Genomic DNA, 25262 nt, shown 5'->3' with positions numbered 1-25262 from the left:
GTATATCTGACTTGTATGGGCTTCCTGAACTCCAGACAGCTAACTATACATTTAGTAGTCCTGTGAGATTCCTAATGTAGAAAAACTCCTTTTAGTAACTGATTGCCCACAGCTGACCAAAAGCACAATCCATCCTCCCCTAGACCAACAAGTGTAAAATTTGGAGTTTCCAGGCCAAGCTACTTTAGAGACATGAAGAGTCAATAGATAAATCACTACAAAGGTGACTAGGAGAAGTAATGTGTCCCAGTGGATAGTGCACAGGACTAGTATGCAGAAAGCCCAGATTCTAATCCTTCCACATGTGACCTTGGGCAAGTCACTTTGCTACTCTGTGCTTCAGTTTCTCTATTGTAAAATGGTCATAATGATACTAACCTCCTTTGTAAAGTGACTTCAGATCTATGTACACACTAAGTAGAACTGGGTATTATTAAGTTTAAATCACTGGGAAGAAGGTGCTGTGATAGTATTATAGTCAAGTGAGAAACAAAAACAGCAGCAGAGAAGCAATTTAGAGCATGTCTGCAAATCAAGCAACATAGGGAATATATATTTTTTCTTCTCCATTAAAATTCAAAGGTATTTTACAAAATTAATAAAGACAGACAAAATTTAAATGCTAAGAATTGCATACCTCAAGTGAAAATTCAATTAAGAAATATATTATGGAAAGCTCACAAGACAAAAGTCAATATTCTTACAAATACTCATTTTTGAGACATGGAAAATGGTGGGAATAGAGATACAGTTGATAGAAGAAGTACACTTACAGAAGATGTTCTAGACTCCTTCAACCTTCTAGAATATATTACTCCAGTTCCACTTGGAAATTCTGCCTGTGGGGAAAATATTAGATAAAAAGTTTTTCAGCACAAACAGCCGACAGCTAGCATAGTAAAACAAATATGAAAGTCTGAGCTCTTGGTGAAGGCTTGATCCTTTTTAAAAAAAAACACCACTAGGAACTTCAAAACTTATTTGAGTGGAGAAATACTGACCCTCTCTTGATCAATTAGGGGCTGACAGCAACCTTGGACCCAAGAGGAGCAAAAATACAGGCCTACAAACATAAAACAAACTTTGACCATGCTAAGGCCCCTTAGGAATGATTTACAGGGTTGTAAGATGACAGACTGTCTTAAGAATATATTACTATCATTTATAAATCAAGGGCTTTTTTCTTTTTATTTTATATTAAGTTTCTCTCATAATTTCTTGTTAGTAAGTTTCTCTTGATATGTTAGCTGCTATCAACTCTGTATTATTTGTATGCAGATGTGTTATCATATAATTGAAGACAATGCAGTTTTGATCAACAGCATTTAAAAATATACACATTTTCTGTAGTCAGAACCCTTCAAACTATATAAAATGGTACCTTCTCATTTCTGCAAAAGATTATACACACAACTACTAAAGGGTAAACTATCATTGGCCTGCTAAACACAGGGTTGTGAGTTCAACCCTTGAGGGGGCCACTTAGGGATCTGGGGCAAAATCAGTACTTGGTCCTGTTAGAGATAGGCAGAGGTATATCTCTATATTATTTGCATTTTTTGTGCTCAACATGAATAGAAAGTGGTGCATATTGCAATATTTTCAAGAAAGGCTACTTTGCAGACACAAACAAAACAGGGAAGTTCTCAGAAAACTAATAAAATACTAGAAGTGGTGATTGCACTTAAAAATATGGTTAAAATATCTATTTTGCTATGTTCTCTAAAAATCCATACCACAAACAATATTTTTCTATGATGAATATTTTTCTCTACATTTTAGCTGCAGCGTCAAGCCTTTAATTTCTATTGTGTTGAAACTCAAACTTGGCATACAGGCTCAGCAAAAATTGTTTAAATCGGTTGTTCTTGTTCCAGACATTAAAAAAAAAATTTTTTTTTGGTCACAAATGTTTTGTCATGCTCTAATTGACAAAGGGGGGGGGGCGGAAAGGGTTAAAAATCTGGATTAGATACTCCTCTGGAGTAAATCTGCATAACTCCAGCGACTTTAATGCAACTATGACAATTTATACCAGCTGACAATTCAGCTTGATACACTTTGGAAGCACTTACTTTGCAGTGTGAAGATATTTTTTGCTTTATTTTAGTAATTAAAATTAAAGGTACTTAATATAGGCACATTATTATCTTTCCTAAACATACCTTTTACATTGAAATTAACATTAAATCCTGTGAACTGATATCAGTAAAAGAGTACATCCTATCATTTACATAATAGTTCCATTCACATATCAGATTTTCTTTACTAATAAGACAAAGATATTATGTTGATTTACTATTTTTACCAAGCACAATCAAAGCCTCTAGCAAACTTTATTATGCCATAATCACAAGCTGAAAATTTTCATTGATAAGCCTGATTTTGTCCTCATCCTAAAATACTTGAGTCATTTCTACTTTAAATTTTGTGTTGTCTAAGCAACAGAGGTTTTTGGTATCTGATTTGAGGTAATCTGGACACATCATTTTTGAGAGAGGGAACTTAGAAAAAATAGATGTTAGAAGAAGCTGCCAAACTTTAGAAAAAACAGCTTGTTCAAAAAAATTCAAATGTAATTTATTTGAAAGGTCTTGCTGAGATCAAGAGCACAGGACTAATTTTACAAGTGTGCAGTCATACTTGAGAAGTTACTCATGGTTGAATTGGAATCAGAATGTTTCATTGGGCTCCAGCAGACTTTTAATGAATGCCAAATGACACACAGACACCTATTTTTTAAATTAAGTCTTTAGTCCTTTTCCTAGAAAAAAACAGCCTTCAAAGTCTAAACATATTACCAGGAAGTTTCAGTGATTACTTTGAAAACAAAATAAAAACCCAAACCCTTCTTTGCCATTCTCACAAGCTGCACTCTTACCGATACACCCCAGCCACTGACAGCCAGAGCTTTACCTCAATTACCAGTTGCTGGCATCTTCTCCAGTCATCACATTGTATAGATGGGGACAGGCAACAATAAAATTTTCATTCTCAGTGCAGTGTCCTCAGCTACCTACTCTCCTACCTTCAGTGCTGTCAGGAGAAACCCTACATTACCTAAGCCAGCAAAGGTTCCCTTCACTCTTCCTGGAGGAAATAAAGTCCCATTGACAGGAAAGTGTCTCCTGAAGGCATTTCTGTGTGCTGGAAAGATTCCAGGAATAAGAACCCCCTGTGCCATACTTGGCAACAGCACTGGCAGGAAGAGGAAGTGACTGTCCATCACTTCCATGCAGGGCCGGCTTTAGGCCTATTCCACCAATTCCCCCGAATCGGGCCCCGCGCCTAAGAGGGCCCCGCTCCCAGTGAGAATCCCTTCCCTGGCTAGAGGCGCCTTTTTAATTTTTACTCACCCGGCGGCGCTCCGGGTCTTCGGCAGCACTTCGGCGGCGGGTCCTTCACTCGCTCCGGGTCTTCGGCAGCACTTCGGCGGCGGGTCCTTCAGTGCCGCCGAAGACCCGGAGTGCGTGAAGGACCCGCCGCCAAAGTGGCACTGAAGACTCAGAGCATCGCCCGGTAAGTACAAGCCCCGCGTGGTTTTTTACATTTTTTTTTTTAAGTCATCCTTGCTGGGGCCCCGTCGAAACTGTTCGAATTGGGCCCCGCACTTCCTAAAGCCGGCCCTGTCCATGTCCCTGGCAGCAGTCTGGTCTCACTGGGGTTCTCTCAAAACCAAACATGGAAGCTATTGTACGTCTTTGCTGATAGAATCTCCAGTGCTTCCTTGAACAGGGCATGCTGTAGTGTAATTTTTAGAATCATGCATAGGAGATGCCAGTGGGAGCAGAATCTTCACCAGTACCTCCTTGTCTAGAGATCTGCTGCCTCCACCTGCATGGGAGGCCCTGAAGATTTTGTCTATTTGTCCCCAGCCCCAGCCCCGTGCAGAAGATACCAGCAGAATATACAAACACTCCACAAGCAAGGACAAGTAGTAGAATTTTCACAGCCACACATAGGAGGGTCAATGACATGTCTTGAGCCAAGACAGGGAAAAGATAATTGACCCCAGAAAAAGGGGACAGGAAAAGCTTAAATAATGGCATATCAGAAAAAGACTTAGAAATCATGGAAGTTATGACTGCCATGAATACCATTACTAGGGCCTTACCAAATTCACGGGCATGAAAAACGTGTCACAGATCGTGAAATCTGGTGTGTCCCCCCCCACACCAATTAAATCTGGTCTTTTGTGTGCTTTTATCCGATAGTATACAGATTTCACAGGGGGGACCAGTGTTTCTCAAATTGGGGGTCCTGACCCAAAAGGGAGTTGTGGGGGCTCACAAAGTTATTGGGGGGGGGCGGTATTGCCACCCTTACTTCTATGCTGCCTTCAGAGCTGGGCAGCCAGAGAGTGGCAGCTCTTGTCCAGGTGACCAGCTCTGAAGGCAGCGCCCCACCAGCAGCAGTGCAAAAGTAATGGTGGCAATACCATATAATGCGAGCCTTACTTCTGCGCTGCTGCTGGCAGTGGCTCTGCCTTCAGAGCTGGGATTCCAGGCCCAGTCCACAGCTGACACTCTCCAGCTGCCCAGCTCTGAAGGCAGCGCTGCCACTAGCAGCAGCTCAGAAGTAAGGGTAGCAATACCACAGCACCCCCCACAATAACCTTGTGACCCCCACACAACTCCTTTTTGGGTCAGGACCCCTACAATTACAGCACCATGAGATTTCAGATTTAAATACACCTCTACCCCGATATAACGCTGTCCTCAGGAGCCAAAAAATCTTACTGCATTATAGGTGAAACTGCCTTATATCAAACTTGCTTAGATCCGCCGGAGTGGGCCCCCCCTCGGGGCACTGCTTTACCGCGTTATATTAAAATTCGTGTTATATCAGGTCACATTATATCGGGGTACAGGTGTAGCTGAAATCATGAAATTTATGATTTTTTAAATCCTATGACCATGAAATTGACCAAAATGGACTGTGAATTCAGCCCTAACCATTACAAAAATTCGGCTGTCTATGCAATACAAGGATGCTTTGAGATTACAATGTATTACCACATGTACATATGGTAAGCAGTAAGGCAACAGCCAAAAGAGACAGAGTATCAGAATAAACCATAACAGGCAGATGGACTCCTATTTCCCTAGTGACTCCTGTAGACTTAGGGTACGTCCAGACTACCCGCCTTATCGGCGGGTAGCGATCGATTTCTCAGATATCAATATATCACGTCTCATCTAGACGCGATATATCGATCCCCGAACGCGCTCCCCATTCAGGGCCGGCTCCAGACCCCAGCGCGGCAAGCACGCGTGTGGAGCGGCCCTTTCCCGGTGGGGCGGCAGATTGGGCCGGCGGACCTGCCGCAGTCATGCCTGCGGGAGGTCCATCGGAGCCCCGGGAGGACCGGACCTGCCGCAGACATGACTGCGGAGGGGGCGCTCGTCCCGCGGCTCGGCTGGACCTCCCGGAGGCACGCCTGCGGCAGCTGAAGCAGAGCCGCCGGACCTTCGAACCATCCGCAGCTGCGGGAGGTCCAGCCGAGCCGCGCGACCAGCGGACCCTCTGCAGTCATGCCCGCGGGAGGTCCGCTGCTCCCGCGGCTCCGGGGCGCCTCCCGCGCATGACTGCTTGGGGCGGCCAAAAAGGTAGAGCCGCCCCTGTCCCCATTGACTCCGGAACTCCACCAGCGTGAACGGCGGTAGCGGAGTTGATGGGGGAGCCGCGGATGTTGATCCTGCACCGTGAGGACCCAAGGTAAATTGATCTGAGATACTTCGACTTCAGCTACACTATTCATGTAGCTGAAGTTGTGTATCTTAGATCGATCCCCCCTCAACCCCCCCCCCCCCAGTGTAGACCAGCCCCTATAGAGCTCGTACACTCACCTTGGCTTCTCTCTCCCCTATCATCAGCTCAGAGTGCCTGAAGTGTTTCCAAGCTCTGCAGGAGTCACCAAACACTGGCAGATCCTGCAGTCATTCTGGCTCCCTAGTCAGCTTCCTTGAGTTATTCATTCCTTATCTTGATTTAAACAGCAGTTCTAGACTTGTCTCCCTGCTGTTTGGTTTTTTTTTTTTGTTTTTGTTTGTTTTTAAGTATGCAGCAGCTGCTAAAGCATTCCTAGAGTTTGTATCAAGCCCATTGTTTCACTAGACATAATAAGCAGATCTGCAGAGCATCAATATAAGAGTCAAAGTATGGAGTCTGTTTCAATAGCGATATGCTGGGGAACCAAGTCATGGAGCCTGGCTGGGAAGCAAAAAAGACCACACAAAATTAAGCTCCAAAGGGTTCCCTGGTTCCCTAGCTGCCTGAATATCAGACTTCTGCAGATGTTAGGCTATCCTGCTCCCTGTCTCTCAAGGAATAAAAGCATTTTTTAAATGTGTATAATATACACAAAAAGAAAATTCATAGATTAAAAACTGTATTAAAATGGAATTAATGTTAGGAATACATCTTAGTAATTTAAGGGTAAAAGCAACCTTACAAGAACACTGCAATCATCAAAAAGTCATTAGAACAGAGGTGGGCAACTATGGCCCATGGGCCACATCTGGCCCGCGGGACCTTCCTGCCCAGCCCCTGAGCTCCTGGCCCGGGGAAGCTAGCCCCCAGCCCCTCCCCCGCTGTTTCCCCTCCCCTGCAGCCTCAGCGTGCCGTGCCACTGGCACAATGCTCTGGGTGGCCAAGCAGCACAGCTGCAGAGCCGCGGCCTGACCCGGTGCTCTGTGCTGTGCGGTGCGTGGCTGGCTCCAACTGGGCAGCGTAGCTGTAGTGCTGTCAGCCATCGGTGCTCCAGGCAGTGCAGTAAGGGGGCAGGGAGTAGATGGGGTTGGATAGAAGGCAGGGGAGTTCAGGGTGGTGGTCAAGGGGCGGGGGTGTGGCTAGGGGTCAGGGCAGTCAGAGGGCCGGGATTGTGGGGGGTTGAATGGGTGAAGGGGTCACAGGGGGCAGTCAGGAAGGGGAGGGGGGTTGAATGGGGTGGCAGGGGCAGTCAAGGGACAGGGAGCGGGGGGGTTGGATGGGGCAGGGATCCCGGGGGGGCATCAGGGAATGGGGGGGTTGGATGGGACAGGAGTCCTGGAGGGGCATCAGGGGGCAAGAAGCAGGGGGGAGAATGGGAGGGAGATGGGGGCAGGGGCTGGGCCATGCCTGGCTGTTTGGGGAGGCATAGCCTCTCCTAACTGGCCCTCCATACAATTTCTGAAACCCGATGCAGTCCTCAGGCCAAAAAGTTTGCCTGCCCCTGCATTAGAAACTCAAAAAAAACAAAAACCAGTGGATTTAAAAGAAATCCAATCACTTGGAAAGTATGGGAAAACAGTAGTTTAAGCGCTTTAACTGTGACATTTAAACTTAAACTTTACATTTAGCGGAATTAGCATCAGAATTTCCCATTATGTAAAATATTAACCTGGTAATCATAAATCGTAATAGCCACAGAAGAGACTGAAAGGAGAAAATGTTTCAAAAAAGTTTTATGAAATCTACAGTTTGCTGTTGTGACATCTTACATTTGGAGACAAAACCAAGTTAGCAGAGGTTTAAAGTGTTATATTGAAAATGTGCACCACAGAGGACTGGTTTTGTAATTTGCCTCATCACAACGCTAACTTCATTTAATCCAGTGCTTTTATCTAGCTATATAAATATATATGAATGAACGGGACCTAATAAGTGTGCATATGGTAGGTACATTATCTCTAAGCACAAGGATGCCTGTATGTGGAACATAGCATCTTAATCAAGAGAAGGAAATAAATGCCTTCAATTTACTATTTGTCTAGCTACATATTTGTAAAGTACATTATCTTCTGTTGACAGCATATGGCTGCAAAGGAAACAGAGGTCAGCATAACAAGTTCATGATTAAAACTAAATCATTCCATATTCGCAGGGCATTGGTACGGAGTTAAGAGAATAGGAGCACCTTAGCTGTAAATTTTCATGCTTTCAAATGATAGAGGTTTCTCTGAAGTTCTATTATAACTCTGAATTTCAAATTATTCCTTAATTACAACATTTTTGTAGTTTTTACTTTAAAAAGTTACTCATATGCACTTTCTACCTTCACTCCAATTTGCAATTTTTATTTTTAAACTTCCATACATTTCACTATTCCCCCCCCTCAGTTTCTCTTTTCTGTATTTAACCCCTCCATTCTCTCTCTGCTTTCTCTTTGATAAGTAACCTCTGAGGTTCAAGAAAAAGTAAATCGTTTCTTCCACTACATTTTTCTGTAAAAGAAAATTATCGCCAAATGAATCAAGGATTTTTACTCCAATTACCATCTAATAATTTTCTTGCACAAACTACATCCACATAAAGAAGCATCAACATGTTCTTAGATGAGCTGACCTCAGATACATCAGTCTGCTAAATATAACGAATTATAAATGTTTTCAAATTCTGGTCACTCCACACAAAAAAAGTGAAAATAACTAACAGTCAGAAACAGGCTACTATTAAAAATAATTTTTGAAACCATATGTATTAAGAATGGTCCCTCAACTTCCTTTAATAGTAGATGTTGCAAAGGTCAAAAGCTGACAGCTGTAGCTTTACATATCAGAGTCCACATCTGCTCTTTCTGTTGTTGGTTCTCTCAACCAGTGCACAGGTCTCTGACAGGTCCCTTTTCTATGACTTGAATCAATGTTTTATAGCCACCAATTCTCATGGTCTTCCTCCCCCAATACAAATCTTCCTCCTTGCTGGTACAGAGAACAAAACTACATAACCTACCCCAAATCCAATTTTGGATGATAAACGTTTACACAAGGAGGCACACACCTAGAGATCATTAAAGCAAGTCTCCCCTCAGATTGCTTAGTTCCCAGATTCTTCTTGTCTACCTGTTTGGGATGTTACATCCCTAGTGTGACATCTTGGAAGAAAGTTTTGTTGTTCAGTTCAGTCTGTCCCATTCAAGGATAAACAGAAACTAGACACTCCATGTGCTCTTGGTTCCCCTATACAGAGTGTTGAAAGATGTTGAACTGGATTTTTTGCTGCACAAGTTTTGTTAAACATAATGCTTCCAATTTTCAGCTATCACTATCCAAGCAGAAGCAATTGTGAAATTGCTAAACACATTACTCCAAATCTAACACCAGTGCAAATTCTTTATCTCACTGATTTACAGCAGTAACATGTCAGTGTACAGTAAAATACCATACTATTACTGTACTAACGTGCTACCTAGAAAACAGAAAATATATTAAAATGATAATAGTCTACACTTTTGTAGCTTCTTGCATTAGAATGCTTAACAACGTTTCAGAAACTTTAATGAAGCCTCATAATGCCCCATGCAAAGGAGGAATTAAACCTACTTTTATTACAAATTATGGAAAATCTCTATTGCAGTAGGGCCTGGACCGGGCTGGCCTCTACGCAATATATGCAAGACATTATAAAAACATATCAGAAACGTCAGTCCTATAAGTGGGATAAACTGAGGAACTGCGCTAGGAAATGTTTTACCCAAAGTCAAACAGCAAGCTGGGGGCAGAACCAGCAACAGAATCCAGGAGTCCTGAATCTAAGTTCCTTCTTCCAACTACTAGGGACTACTGCTTTCCCTGTTTAGCGCACACTTTTACTGCACAAAAGCCCCTCCGATTATACTAGTAAAAGCCAACGGAAGAGAAGTTTACACTCTAGCAACTGTGCAAAGCCAGACTCCTTGTGTCTGCATTTAACTCAAACCCGGAACGCTACCTCAACAAGCGCTGTAATCGCCTCATTTCAGTCCCCCAAACTCGGGGGCATCCGGAGTTTCGGCTCTTTCTCTTGTCGGCCACCCTGCGGCTAGTGCCCGCCCGGCTCTGACACTCACATGTTACCCGGGCGGGACGAAACGAGCTTGGGGCAGCCGCCTTCAGCCAGCCCTTGCCCTGTAAACGTTGGCAGTACAAGGAGGCGTCACCCAGCAGGGCTCGCCTGGGAAGCGCCCTGAACGCTGGGGCAGACAGGCAAAGTGAGTGCGGCCGGGCTGGGGCATCTCTGTGCCCGGCTTGGGCGGGCGGCTCTGCAGCTGGTCCCGCCTGGCCCCGAGGCGGGGGTGGGCGCGCGCTTGGCCAGGGGTTGCGGCCCCGACCCGGGACGTGCTGCAGGGACTCGCGGAGCGGGCCCGTTACCCCCTCCAGGGGCAGCCCGGGAGCGCCGCGAGGCTCCCGCCCCACAGCCCGCAGCGAGGCGCTGCAAGCCCCGGGCACTAGGGCAGGGGCGATGCCGCCATCGCCGCTCCCTCGCCCCCGGGCACCGGCCCCGCCCGCGTTACCTGCCGCCCCTCTGGGTGCAGCCAGCAGCGCATCGGGGACGCGCCGCAACCCGGCACCGGCTGTGACAGCGGGGCCGCCGCCGCCTATTTATGGCCGCGGGCGAGCGGCTGCCGGTCGGCGCATTCCGGGCGGGGGCCGCTGCTCCGCGCGGGGCCGGTCCGAACCGGTTGGAACTAAGGAGGGAGGCGGAGGCGGGCGGTAGGGGCGCTGCAGCCGCCGCCGCCCGCCCCGGGGCACGGAGAGCGGCCGGCGGGGGAGCCCTGTGCGGGGCTGAGCTCTCCGGCGGGGTGCGCCCTCCCTGGGGGCGCCTCAGCTGCCCCCTGCCCCCCCGTGTCACACCGCCCCCGCGTGGTGTCCGCCGGCCCCCCCCCTGGCACCCCGCCCCCCCCCGGCCGTGTCACACCGCTCCCGCGTGGTGTCCGTCTGCCCCCTGTCACACCGCCCCGGCCGTGTCACACCGCCCCGCGTGGTGTCCTTCTGCCCCGTGTCACACCGCCCCCGGCCGTGTCACACCGCCCCCGCGTGGTGTCCTTCTGCCCCCGTGTCACACCGCCCCCGGCCGTGTCACACCGCTCCCGCGTGGTGTCCGTCTGCCCCCGTGTCACTTAGCCCCCGTGTCACACCGCCCCGCGTGGTGTCCGTCTGCCCCCGTGTCACTTAGCCCCCGTGTCACACCGCCCCCGTAGTGTCCGTCTGCCCCTCGTGTCACTTAGCCCCCGTGTCACACCGCCCCGCGTGGTGTCCGTCTGCCCCCGTGTCACTTAGCCCCCGCGTCACACCGCCCCGCGTGGTGTCGGTCTGCCCCCGTGTCACACCGCCCCCGTGTCACACCGCCCCGCGTGGTGTCGGTCTGCCCCCGTGTCACTTAGGCCCCCGTGTCACACCGCCCCGCCTGGTGTCCGTCTGCCCCCGTGTCACTTAGCCCCCGTGTCGGTCTGCCCCCGGGTTACATTCCCCCCTGTGTCACTTAGCCCCCCCCCCCGCAGCGCTAACCGCTGCCAAACCCCGGGAAACCGCTCGCTCGGCTGAGCCCGCCGGACGCGCTTCGGGGAGATGCCACTGGGTGACTCGGGCCCGCTCACCGGGTGTTGTTCTCTCCCCCCCACACACACACTTACAGGTGGGAAACGGCCGCTAAGGAACTCACCCAGCTGTGAAGCTTCAGGCATGGTGAAATTCTTGAATTGCTTCTCACACAACTACAGCCACGGAACCCCTGCTGCTTAGGGGGCTGTAGGCTTCTGGGAGGATGACCTGATCTCCACCTATTATCAGGACCACCCCCACTCTTAGCATCATTCTCTTATTTATGCAATTATACCCCAACCCCAAATAAAGTCCCTATTTTTCACACTTAGTGTCTGGTTACCCTAGCTCTTAGAGCCCCTTACAACTCACTCCTGCAACAGGAAAAAGATGATTACTTACCGCTCCTGTTGTTCTTCCAGATGTGGTGTTCACATCCATTTCAATTAGGTGTGCGCATGTCACATGCACAGAAGTTGGAAACTTTTTCCCTTAGCAGCTCCCATCGAGATGGCAGAGGAGCCCCCTAGAGTGGTGCCCTTATGGCGCTGTATATAGTACCCTGCTGGCCCCACCCCTCTCCAATCCCTTGAGGAAATGCACCACCATGGGATTTGACAACACTGAGCGCCCAGATTCTCCTGGCTGGAAAGCTGAGATAGCCATCAGGTGTACTCTGATGGATGAAAGTGATAGATCTTGTTACTTGAGGTGAAGCAGGTAGTCCAGAATAACTGGGATAGATATCTGGAGCGGTAACAGACATCTGGGTTCACACCAGCAGGAGAACCTTTTCCACTTGGCTAAGTAAGTTCACCTACTGGAAGGTTTCCTGTTGCCAAGAAGTATTTGTCTCACTGGTTGAGAGCACTGGCTCTCCAAGTTGAGCCATGGAACTTCCAAGCCATGAGGTGCAGGGACTGTAGGTTCGAGTGGAGGATGTGCCCATGGTCCTGAGTGATCAAGTCCTGATACAGGGGTAGGGCTATTGGAGCCTCTACTGATAGTTTGAGGAGTGTTGTGTATCAATGCTGATGTGGCCAGGGCGGGACAAGCAGGATCACCACTGCTCTGTCCCTGCATATCTTGAGCAGGACCCGGTGGATCAGTGGGATTGGAGGGAAGGCATACTTCAGACCATCACCCCACTGCATTAAGAACATGTTGGAGATGGAGCCTGGGCTATGGTTTTGAAATTAGCAGAACCGAGGGAACTGTTTGTTGTCCTTGGTGGCAAATAGATCGACTTGGAGATAACCCTACTTTTGGAAAATTGCTGGGCATCTGATCGGACTGACTACTCGTGAGCTTGGTAGGACCTGCTGAGGCAATTGGCCAGCTCGTTCTTCACCCCAGGGAGGTAGAATGCTTCCAGCTGTATGGACCAGGCTATACAGAAAACCCAGAGGAGAAGAGCCTTGCGGCAGAGGGATGAGGAGCGAGCTCCACCTTGTTTGTTTATGTAGAACATGGTGGGGGTTTTGTCTGTCAAGACTGTCATGCTGTGACCTTGCAAATTGGCATAAAAGGTTTGACAGGCTAGACAAACAGCTCTGAGCTCCTTCACATTTATATGGAGGTGTATCTCATCCTGGACCAGAGACCTTGTGTTCTCAGATCCCCTAGGTGTGCACCCCAATTCAGATCCAACGTGTCTGTTACTAGCATCAGTGAAGGTTGGGTTGTGGCGAAGGGGACTCCTGCACAGACTACTGGTTGGTCCAACCACCAACACAGAGACTCTGGGACTTGCCGGGTACCGTTACTATCACATCCAGGCTGTCTTGTGGCAGGCGGTAACATGATGCAAGCCGTATTTCATGGGGGCCTGAGCCTCAGTCTGGCATGCTTGACTATGTAAGTACAGGCTGCCATATGTCCTATTAACTGCAGGCAACCCCTGACAGTTGTGGTGGGGTATACAATATCGTCTTGACAATTTGTTTTATGGCCTGAAACCTGGGTTCTGGGAGGCTTGCCTTTGCCTGTACTGAGTCCAGGACCGCCCCTATGAATTCTATCCTTTGAGTCAGTATGAGTGCTTATGTTGAGAAGGAGCCCCAGGCTGTGAAAGGTGTCCCTAACCAGTGTAACATGGGACTGTACCTGTTCTTTGGAGCGTCCTGCCAGCAGCCAATCCTTGCCCCAATGAGGCCACAGCTGGCCCTATAAAAGGGCTGTGAGCCAAGAGCTCAAAAGAGACTCTCTCTAGCTTCATTGAGAGAGAAGGACCTGGCTGCCTGGGAAGCTGAGAAGGGTACTTGAGGTGGAGCAGTGCTGGGGAAGGGCAGAGGGAGCTGGGGATCTCCAACCTAGCTAAGCCCCAGGCTGCAGGCTGAGTGGAGGGCCCGCAAAGAGGGTACTAGGGCTGCAGAGGAGTAACCCAGATATAGGCAGAGGCAGCCGGTCCAACCCCTCCTTGCCGATGATGAGTGGTTTATAGACTGCAGTCTGCCCCAGGGAGCAGTGGCTAGATGGGGACTGGCAGTAGCCACTGTAGCAAGGGGAGGATAGGCCACTGGGGGTTCCCCTGGGTGGGGAGACCCAGAGACAAAGGGGTTACTGCTGGGGGCAGAACCCTGGTATACAAGGGCACTGGAGTCTGGGAGGGACATGGGGGCTAACAGCAGGCGAGGCATCAGCCGGCAGAGGGTACTCTGGAGCTGAAAAAGAGCTAGTTCTCTGGACAACCACCAGGAGGCGCCATGCTGGTGAGTCATCCCCCTGCCACAGCGCCTTCAAAACCTTTGCTCGTTTCCTGGCTGAGGCTAATTTGGGCCTTGGTTAGACACATTGTTCGACAGTCTGCGTCTATTATTTCTGCCTCGCCTGTGGTAGGAGTCTTGTCTAGGGCGAGGTTGGTATTGCCTCTGCTGTGGAGGTTGAGGCCTGAAGGGCTTCCTCTGGGTTGCTAGTGTATGCATCCCCAGGGATTTCATTGTAGCCCTGGAATCCTTGAGGTTATGCAGCCTGGAGTCCATTTGCTCTGAAAAGAGGCTGAGAGCCTTTTATGGGGAGGTCTTGAAAAGTGTTTTGGACCTCGAGAGGAAGGCCTGATACCTGTAGCCATGCTGAATGCCTCATAACCACTCCTGATGATATGGTTCTGACTGCAGAGTCAGCCGAACCAAGGGAAACTTGCAGAGAGGTTTTGGCTGCTGTTTTTCCTTCCTCAATTAGCGCAGAAATCTCTGCATGTGAATCCTGTTGCAGGCGATCCTTAAACTTGGACATAGCATTCCAAGAGTTGAAGTTGTCTGTTAAGAATGGCCTGTTGGTTGGCTATCCTGAGTTGCAGGCCTCCCAACGAGTAGACCTTCCTGCCACAGAGGTCCAATCGTTTGGCCTCTTTGGATTTTGGTGCTGAGGTCCAGTGGCAGTCTGCTCCCAAGAACCTATGCCTATGTCTAGAGCATCTGCATCACAAGGAGAGGCACATAACTGAGCCAATTAGGTTAAGTCCATGCTATCAGCAGAGGGGTACATTTGCCAAACACGGGCTAGCCATGCAACAGCTGTGTCATGGTTCAGTGGCCCCAGTCTCTCAGCAATAGCCTTGGCTTGACTAGGAGACCACCTTACTATGTCCATGACCAGCTCTGTTGTGAGAAGATCGGCTCCTGCAACTGTGTGTTTAACCTCCCTTGTGGAAACAGAGGCAGCATTATACATGTGTGGCCAATCGGGGTTGAATGGGTTTTTGGGGACAGCATCAGAGGGTATCTTTATTTTCCCAGGGAGCTCCAAATCACAATCCTCTCTCAACTTTACAGCTGCTACCACCCCCTATGGGCACTAAGTTGGGCATGCAATTTACTAATCTTTGCCTCTCACTCCTGATGCTCTGCTGCTGCCTTTGCTGCCTTGTTCTCTTCTGCCAAGAAGCAAGTTGCTGCTCTTGCTTCTTCTAACAGAACTTTTGTGTGTGTTAACTCTTTTCTATACTGTTCTGCATTCCTCTTGCCTTGTCTCTCTCCTCTTGTATATCTCTATCACCATTCTGAGCTTTTCCTATCAATTCACACCTGTCTGTCTCACATTTGTTTAAACGCTGTTGTAACAGCTTTTTCTCAAGCTCCTGTTCCTGCCTTCTCTTTACCATTTCAACCATGTCCAGACATGCATAAAATAAGGTGGCTTAAAGGTTGTGCAATATTGTTCAAAGCTCAGACTAGCTTCAGTCAGGGGAGTCTCACCCTTAAAACACCCCCTTTTCTCTTCTTCATTACCCATCTTTCTAACCTGTTGGTTTTCTCCTGTCTCAAGTGAACAGCAAAAAGGTCTTTTTCAGCCATCTCTATTTCCTTATTTCACTAATGATCCTCACCAACAGCTCTTTCTAAAACCTTTATTTTTTCAAGGCACTACTCAACTCCTTATGGCACAGTTCTACAGGTATTCTAAGCACAATTCTTAACAGAAGGTTACCAAATAGTTTATGAGAGAGAGACACCTTGCTAAAGAAGCTTGGTCTGAAAAAGGAAAAGAAAGCTCACACAGGTCTGTGCCTCAGTTTCCCTACTCCACAGCAACTACTCAACAATTACCACAGGATTAGGGTCACGTACTGCCTGCATCTGTCCTCCAATTTGTTGCCAGATTTGCCCATTACTTTGGGGTATGCTCATTTATTCGGGTTGCTCTTTGGGGGTGTGGGTCTGTAATTCTAATAATGTACTGCTTGTGTCATGTGTGTATTCATATGGAGCTCCACTTCTCCCTTCTGCAAGTCCCCTCCCAATAGAGCTATCCAGCCCCAGAACTGGATGAACACGCACACACACATACATTAACAGAGCAAGTCTGAGTGGACTGGATCAATCAGCACTTTCAAGCTGCACCCCCTTATGTGCCCCTGTGCTCAATGGACTGGCTCAAGCAGCACTTTCAAGCTGCCACCCTTATGTGTCCCAGATTCAGCATGTCCCTATCCCCACTCTTACATCACAATTGTACTGGTAGTAACCTACCTGATGAGCAAACCCCACAGAATTTTGGGTGCTGCAGGAATCTTTAGCTTAGGTAAAAGAAGCTTCACTGTGGCGGGGGGAGCTAAAAACACAAAAGAGTAAAGCTCAGCAAGAGAGAGAGAAGCAACCAGCTTAACCATAAAAGTTATTTATTGAATAATGGTGATAACTACACTAGGAGGGCTAAACCAGCATAACATACATTATTAAAGGTTAATACTAAGGTAGAAAGGAAAACAGAGAGAGAGAAAGAGGGGGATCTCACCCACTCCATGAGGCTTGAACTGGTCGGGGTTCCCAGGTGATGGTGGTAGCTCAGGATCCTGAGTGCTGGAGAAAGGCAGAGCCCCAGCACGATCAGTCAGGAAATGATGGAGTCCCAGTGAAACTGATGCCTAATTTGGATCTAAGCATCAGAACAGTGAGGTGGGCATAGGTAGGCATTTTTGTAGAGGAAAATACAATGGTTCAAGGGAGAACACGAGATTTGTTAATGGATAAACTGATGTCTCAAAGGTTTTCTTTACGCTAGACAATAGGAGCTGATCACTCTTGGCTATGAGTGGTGTTTTCTTCCAGGGAGCTCACAATGCAACTAGGCTGCTTCAGTATTTTGGATATCAATCAAGGATTTATTACTAGAATTGGTCTGATAACTGCTGAGCTGGGTGTGGGCAGGAGGCTTAGGTTCATTAACATCTGGAGCAGAGATTCCCATGATGCAGTGCTTCCCTGCTTTTCTGGTCCCCGAGTTCAGTGCGGTTATCTGGTCTTCATTCTGTATGCTAATCCCTGTCTCATCTTTCATGCAGATGAGGTTAGGGGAGTTGTCTCTGCTCCCTATTCTGTATGCAGATTGAGATGTCTTAATCTTGTCACCCTTGTCAGGTCTAGGTGTGTCTCCCAACACTCTTCACTGCTCTCTGCAAGCCTTTTCTCTGATCTGTCTTGGTTCAGGTAGAAACGGGTGGTGGGGAGTGTCCCTCCTGAGTCGGCCAGGCCAGACACTGTGCCTTGGTTTCCTCAAAAACACAGAAGTGACTGGTATCAGAGCCTAAATGCAGATTGACAGCTAGTAACCTCCTCCTTTTAAACCCCATGTCAATTAGAGCAAGATTGCATCCTTAAAGTACAAGTGGCAAGCAATGGTCCATCAGCTGGTAGAGTTGAACCTATGTTAGCAAAGATACAAGTACATTTTTTAGAAAACTTCCCTAATACTTTGGCTATAGCACTGGTGTGTTGTGACCACTGCTCATCATGGTGACTAGTACAGTTTCATTATTTCTCATGCTCATTCATCCATTTGTTCTAGCCGCTTGTTGTCTATAGTCTTAGACTGTAAACTCTCCAGGGCAAGGGCCATCTCTTTGAGATATGTTTGTAGAGGGGTAGTAGAATGGGGGGAGAGGGAGGTGCAATGGAAGTTTGCACTTCCCTCAATGGAAATAGTGTGGGTTCTGATGTGTTTCCACCCCCATGCATGGTTCTTTAGTGAGTTGTTTCACATGCTTAGGCTAGGCCAGTGGTTCCCAAACTGGGGTTTGTGAACCCCTTGGGGCTCACAAAATGTAAAAGGGGGTTCTCAGGAAAAAAATTCCCTAATGGCAGACAGAGCTGTCCACAGGGACTCCGGGCAGCACAGGGCCAGCAACCTGGAGTCTTGGGGACTTCCAAGAGCTAAGCAGATCAAAGCAACCACATCTATCACACTGAGGAGATTTAAACTTCAAGACTCCTTATACCAAATAGAAAAGGAGGTGGATATTTTTTGTTGTTTTTTAAACAACTGCTAGTGTTTTTAAATCATTACAAAGAACAAGTTAAAGCTTTGTTGTTGTAACATGCATTGTTTGCCTGCACTGCTCAAGACCTGAATGCTTGTGTAGGAGGAACTCTGAGTTGGCTTCTTAAATAGCTTCATGCTGTTTCATATCTGGTACTCCTTGATGAAATATAGGAGTTATAGGTGCCAGTACCAGGGGGTGACAAGGGTCACGTGCCACCCCCACAGGTCCCTTCCCTTTGTTTCCGGTGGCCCCCATGGACCCCCACTTTTCTGGCCCTGGGGGTGCATGGGGGCTTCATCCCTGCACCCCTTTTTTCTACTAGCATCTCTGATAGGAGCCTTGTCGTATAACAGGCTAAATCAAAAGTGATACAAACTATAAAAGTGAGATCTTGGAAGAGTGTTGCCATTTTCATAATGAAATAAAAATACTGTAATGATAAATAGTGTGTAATAAGCATGTCATAAAAACAAATTTTATATTTCCAAGATCATTGCTGTTATCATTTATGCTGAGGTAAGGGAGAAAAATCCCTGGAAATATTCATTTTTAGGAGGGGGTTCACAAGACTTAGTGAAAGGGGTTCACAGGTTGTTAAAGTTTGGGAACCACTGGGCGAGGCAAAGCTCTGTAGCTGCTGGGTGTGGAGAAGAGAGCAGGATGCAGAGGATCTGGAGTGGCTTCCACAGCATCTGGGGTTGGGCAAAGGAGAGGTAGGAACTGGGGTGACTGGACCAGGGCCAGGAGTAGCTATCCCTGCAGAGAGAGAGACAATCTGTGAGGACTCTCATGCACAGCCCGGAGCTGGCTGCTACTCCTCCCCAGCTGAATCTCAGTATCTCCGCTTGCTCCCCATGCAGCGCACCCACCCTGACTTCCCCTGACATCTTGACTTCCTTATGCTAGCCCTGACTTGCCCTGCTCCCCATACTTTGTAGGTTAGGTTTTAGTATGCAGTTCCACGCTCCCATTCCAAGTGAGCATCCATGCTTCTGTTTCTGTAGTTTCTATAGTTCCTAGCACAACTGGGCTAGATCCTCCAGGCACTACTATTAAATAATAAAATAATAATAATAATAATTTACACAAAGGCTCAGAGAAAGGGAATTTCATTAATTCCTTAGCCCTCAGAGCAGGGCAGTTCTTAAGTATTCCAATCAAGGTGTGCTCCTCATGTTAATACTTGTAAGGGTTAGTGAACTTTTAAAGGCCTTTTTAATTTAGATCAAGTTCAAGTGCTTCACAGTGTCTCCAGCATTCAAATCTGCTGTAGACTGATCAGTGTGCCAAGGTGCAATTCACCACACTAGTGCTTCTTGCTTGTCATCTTGCAGATCAGCTCCACCAGTTGGAATGCCGACACTCGGTGTCTTGCCCGCTTTCACTTCTACTCCTGGACTCGCAGTGCTCCAAGGACTGTGGCGTCCTCTTCAGAACACAGCCCTCAGGCTGTGCCACACTCTGTGCTTCCCCCTTCCGGGGAACATTACTACAGTGCAGCAGTCCAGCCACTTCCTCAGTGGTGAGGGCGGGGTGCCCAGGCCAGGAATCCTATAGATAGCAGCCACATGCTGCATCCCCTCCAACCTCTAAGTCTACTTCCCTGGGCCATGTCCCCACAGCCCCAGTACCTTCTCTGCCTTTATCTCCAGGCCTCAGCATGCCAGTCTTAGCAGGAGCCTGCTCTCAAGCCCCAATCCTGTCCAGCACAGCTCTGTCCAAGGCAGGCAACTAGTCCTCTCTCCTCAAGCTCCAGGGAGCAACTGAAGCTGCTCTGCCCTGCAGCCCTTCTTATGTGGGGCCCTGATTGGCTGCTCCTCACAGCCCCTCTCTAATTGGTTGCCTCCTGCACAGCCTTCCTAGGGTCCTCTCTAATTGTCTGCTTCCTGCACAACCCCCCTAGGGCTCTATTAACCCCTTATGGGCCAGTGTGGGACAGACACCTCACCACAAGCAGGAAATGTTAAGGTCCACTGCCATAGACTGTCTTATTGTTTCTTTGCTCAATCTATGGATTGGAGCACAAGAAACCTAACTGAAACTCCTAGTGTGCATACATGAATAATTTCAAACCACTGATGTATTTTTTTTAAACTTGTTTTGTTTCCTGGATTTCAATAGTTCTACAAAAACAGCCAGTTATGAACAAAATTGGGTCAGCCATTGAGTTTTATATATACAAGATTTCTGATCACAGTTTATTTTTAAAAAAGCTTTTGAATTTTGCTGAAGCTTAAAAATAAACCTTTTGAGATAAGACTACAGATGAGAAATTTCAGCCTCAAGGAAACTAATAAAGTTATGAGTATCTGAAAAGGGTGAGTTAGAATGGAAGTTGCTCCTGCCTGCATCCCCATGTATAGTTGCCCCATTTATGAACATGGCAATGTGTAAAGTTCATAAATAGTTCAGGTAAATCTATATCTTCTGAAGAAGCTTTATGTAAAAAGGCAGCACAAGAAAGGGAGCTGAAGCCACTGTAGTTTTCCCCTCTGTCCCACTTTGATCCCATATCACCAGTAATCCAAATCTCTTGGTAGTTCCTCCTCTGCTCCTAGGCTTCTGTTCAGTTCACTAGCATTTTGTCAGCATCAAATTTAGCCCCTCTTCCCTCAAATTACTGAAAGCATCCCCTTCACAAACATACCTCACGTAGAGAGGTAAATGATGGGAAGCTAGCATCAGGTAACTATCACAGGAACTGCTCTAGGGGCTCATCTTCACTGCTTAAAAAGGGCCCATTTTCAACCTCAGGGTAACTAAAACCTGTGAGCTATCCAAAGGGAAAAAAAACAGTGAAGATAAGGCACTTTAGTTCTACTTTGAGGTAAACTCTCTGAGGTCAACTTTACATTCCTACCTGGGGTTGCCCTGGGCAAGTTTACCTCACAGTAAAACTGAAGTGCCTTATCTTCACTGTGGTTTTACCTCAGGATATCCCATATGCATTAGTTACCCCAAGGTAAAATGCAGCTTTTTAGGAAGTAAAGGCAAGCCTTCTTTCTGCTCCATCCGCCATCATCAGACTACCAAGCCCTTGTTGCAAAACAGGAAATGAAGGCAGAGGTGGAAAATTAATTAGGAACTAAAGTTATCCATAAAAATTACAGTTGTTAAAAAAACCACCACCCTCAACTGGAATTTCTTCCCAGGGACCTATGTAGTCATGTAGATTGTCACCAAGGACAAAAGTAGTAAGACCAGCATTCACCTTGCTTTTGGTGTGTTTGTGTGGCGAGGCTTTTGATTCCTGATAACTTACAGTTAAGTTAGTGTACAACTGATTTAGTAGCGTTGCTTGTGTTATTTTTTTACTCCCACAGAATATGGGGTTGCAGAAGATCATAGGAGTATAGCAGTTAATATGAGGAGTGATATAACAATGTCTAGCTACAGGAAAGAGCCCCAATTAGGGTGGATCCCCCACACCTATGACACCTGATCATATGTTGGAGACTACAGACTCTCTGAGAAGCAACCCTCACTGTGGCAAAAGTGACGCTCTAAAATAGGACACAGTCTGCAGCGGGAAACTCAAGAAGCAGATCTTTGGAGCAGCTATCCCCTAATGACCTATCTGGCCAGACTGGAGTTAAATATTATCAAAAAATGGCCGGAACCTTTTGCACTTTAAGTTCATGCTCAGGATGTGTATGAGGAAGGATTCTGGAATGAAAATGAGAAGCTAACATGTTCAAAGTTCACTGATTTCCCAGGTGGTATGTTAATTTTCTGGTGAAAACATTCATTAATGATTGGGAAAGAAAGAGATGAGAAAAGCAGTCACTAGATTGGCTAGGATTTTGTTAAGCAAATGTGTTATATATCTATGCATGTAGAGTCTAAAGGGCACTGAAACTTTAATCTTCATCTGCCTTTAGAAGCAATAGTTTAGTAGTTACAATTCAATGCCTCATATGAAATAAAAAGACTGAATCTTGTCAAGTGCTGTTTCATCACAGATGATAATTAAGCAACATTATTGTACGTTCTTTCAAATTAATGAGAGAAGATGCCAAATTAGGACACTTATTGCCATAGAGTACCTAGTGCATAGCTACCAGAGCTGATCACTTTCTGTAAGAGATAGAGAGAATATTATGCAAATTATGGGATTATATTACATGTATATGCTATGGAAACAAATCCAGGACTACAGATAAATAGCCTTGCTACTTTGATAATGCACTCAGCAAAAAGCAGTTCAAATAGCATAGAGAACAAGCAAGAAACTTCTTTGTACAATAAGACAGGAGATCTGATTAATTGTATCCCAAATCCCAACAACCGTCTGACAAATAGCTAGCCTGTGTTGTGCTCAATGTAGATTTATCAATCAGCCTTTTATGGTGATTGATACAGTACATTTATGCTGCTATTTGTAAAGGTGTCAGCATTTTTCATTATAACATCTCAGCTGTAACACATTGCTGTTACATGGAACTTGGCATGGAATTTTAACCCCCATTTGTAAGTATTTTTATGCATTTTCAAATAAATCAGTTTGTATATTTTAAATTACATGTGGGTAAAAACAAATATTTAAAGATGCCAAAAAACTTTGTAATGCTTATAACACGAGAGGTTTGGTTGTCATTTTTTTAATTTGAGAAATGAGATTTATATTGGCTTTTGTGGTTTAAACATTGACTATATATAGTAATTAATGTTTGTCAGTTTCTTACATGATTTGATCATACAAACTCACTGTACATGCTCAGTAGATTGATTAACGCAATACATTAATGTGTTGGCAAGTTCCCTGTTTTTTTTTAAAATATATCTGACAAGTAAACTTAAGGGTAGAGAAACTCCTTCCCTACCACCCTCCCCCACCATTATAGCCAATAGCACAGTGGTTAGAGTTCTCACTGGGGGTATGGGAGACCCAGCTTCAGATCCCTGCTCTGCCTGATTTGGAGCGGTGACTTGAACCCTGGCCTCCCAGGTGACAACCCTAAACACTGACTTATAGGGTATTCTGGCATGGGTCTCAATCTCTCGTTGGAGCTATTCAACTTTGTATAAATAATTAAATATTCATTGGGCCAGAGAAAGAGCATTGTGGTTGGGCACTTATCTGAGAGGTGGGAGAGTCAGGTTAAAGTCCCTACTCTAAATCAGGCAGAGGAGAGAGTTGAACCTACCTCTCCAGTGAGGGCCCTAACTACGGAGCTATTGAGTATACTAGGAACAAGGGCATACACACGCATGAACCCCCAAAATCAAGAAATTCCCAACTTGCTCACCCCCAGCTTTCTTTTCTACAGGGCCCATTCAGCACATATATGGGATCAGGGCCAACTCGTGAGACAGGTGGGAGAATGTCTAATTTGAGAATCCGACTGGGGCTTCAGCTTGAATAAGGGTGGCTTGTTAGCTATAGGGTGGTGTGAAGACTTAGGGCATGTTTACACTACCACTGTAGTGCATCTGGTAAAGATGCACTATGTTGACAGGAGAGCACTCTCCCGTCAGCATAATTACTCCACCTTCATGAGAGGCGGAAGCTATGTCGTCGGGAGAGCATCTCCCACCAACTAGCATGGTGTGGACAACGCTTTAAGACTATGTAATTTACATCACTCTTGAGCAATGCAAGTTACATCAACTTAAGCGGTAGTGTAGACCATTCCCCAAGTTTCCATTGCAGGGCATATGCAAAGTCATCTAAGTGTCTACAAGTATTTAGACACTTTACAGGGTTAGGCAGCAGCTGAACAGTGATTTTGAAAATGTCAGTGGTACCTAAATGTTGGACTTAGGTGCCCAAGAATCTTGATGAATCTGCCCCTAAGTGACTTTGATTCACTTCATTAAACTGAAAAAAAACTCACTAGCACAAGTCAACAGCCCGTGTTATTTTCTACATTATTTTAGGAAATGTAGTCTTTATCTCTATCACTAAATAAGATAAATGTGATTTACATACTATACGATAGCACACTAGCTTTACAAGTTAAAGAACCCATAATATGTGATGTCTGGATGTTTACTTTTGCTGCTTTTCTGAGAGTACCAAAGTTTAATATAGTATAAAGGACTGATTTTTCAACTAAATTTCATGTGACCCATCAAAGAAAATACTGTTACCAAGATATCTTTGCTGTCTCATACTTGACCTGATTTTCCAGGTACCTATGGCCTCAGGCAAAAATTCACCGGTAACTGAGTCAATAATTTCCATGTGAAATAACTGCAATTGTGCATGCAAATTGTGTATTTGTGCATGGAAATGGATAGGTAAAGGCTTAATAGGCCATTTTGTGTGAATAAATCTCTGATTTGCATGTGTGATTGAGGATTATGCATGCAGATTAGGCTCACAATTATACTGATAAATTTTAGTTCTAAGGTAGACAACCGACCTTTGGAAAAATCAGGCCAATTATGTTTCTGTGAAAGTTTAAAAGTTTTTGAAGTGTTTATGCCAGGCTAAATATTAGGGATCTCACTTCTCCTCACAGAGGCTGTAAGTAGGCATGCTCATTGTCTGTGAACTTTTCCCATAACACTGGGACCCTTAGTAATCATGCTTCAAGATTCTACACGGTTCCCAGGGATAAAAACAGCTAAATTAGTAAATTTAGATGATCATCCTGACTTATTTTAACATGACAGATTTTGAGACTTCACTACCCATGATTCATAACACCGGTTAAAAATCTTTTCTGTGGATATAAAATTCAATTGCACAAAAGTGCTTGCTAAAATTCATTAGAAATTTCTTTAGCCTGGCTAAGGGTTGTCTACAGGGGAAAAAAAAACTTTAGCCCACCTATGGGCATTTTAGCCACATAAATGAATAATTTTGGAAACAAAGAACTCCGAAGCTCATGTGTATTATTGCTGAATGTCCTCGAAGGGCCTTCTTTAAAGGTGTATTGCATAAATTGTGGTGTTTAAATATTTATTTAGTTTTGGTACAAAAGAAAGAACAACCCACTCAGACAATGCAGTTAAGTATTATAACTAAGAGCGGGGCTCGTACCAGAGAGCTCAAGTCCTGATTTGTGTCAAAATGAAATGTGGGGGTAATCACTCTGTTTGGCCAGAGAGAGACTGACCTGTAAAATTTTGATCTGGATCCAAACTTGCACAAAATTGAAAGGTGCTGGGAGTCAACCTGAATGTTCTGGCTGGGGGCCATTTTTACGTATAAGCAAGCATACCTAAAGTTTGATGACACCATATTTACCCCCACACCATGATATATTACAGAA

The 25262-nt window shown here is 46.1% G+C and overlaps 1 protein-coding gene across 6 annotated transcripts in view; it reads right to left on the bottom strand.

The window, feature by feature from the left end:
• Positions 1-11698, bottom strand: part of SLC16A9 (solute carrier family 16 member 9) — a 33636-nt gene extending 21938 nt beyond the window's left edge. For 2 of the 6 annotated variants that reach the window (XM_039482510.1, XM_039482514.1), the window contains exons 1-2: positions 10253-10399; positions 774-839 (exon numbers count right to left, since the gene is read on the bottom strand). The gene's annotated coding sequence lies outside the window, so the exon portion shown is untranslated. Of the gene's footprint in view, positions 1-773; positions 840-2881; positions 2904-9690; positions 9971-10252; positions 10401-11681 lie in introns of those variants that run through there. The other 4 variants (XM_039482512.1, XM_039482513.1, XM_039482511.1 and 1 more) reach the window with 4 other exon arrangements.
• Between the last annotated feature and the right edge of the window lie 13564 nt (positions 11699-25262).

This window comes from Mauremys reevesii, linkage group 7 (assembly GCF_016161935.1).
Source record: "Mauremys reevesii isolate NIE-2019 linkage group 7, ASM1616193v1, whole genome shotgun sequence".
NCBI classification, from domain to species: domain Eukaryota; kingdom Metazoa; phylum Chordata; order Testudines; family Geoemydidae; genus Mauremys; species Mauremys reevesii.
The sequence above is the reverse complement of the archived record's forward strand: the minus strand, read 5'-3'. Positions and strand labels throughout refer to the sequence as shown.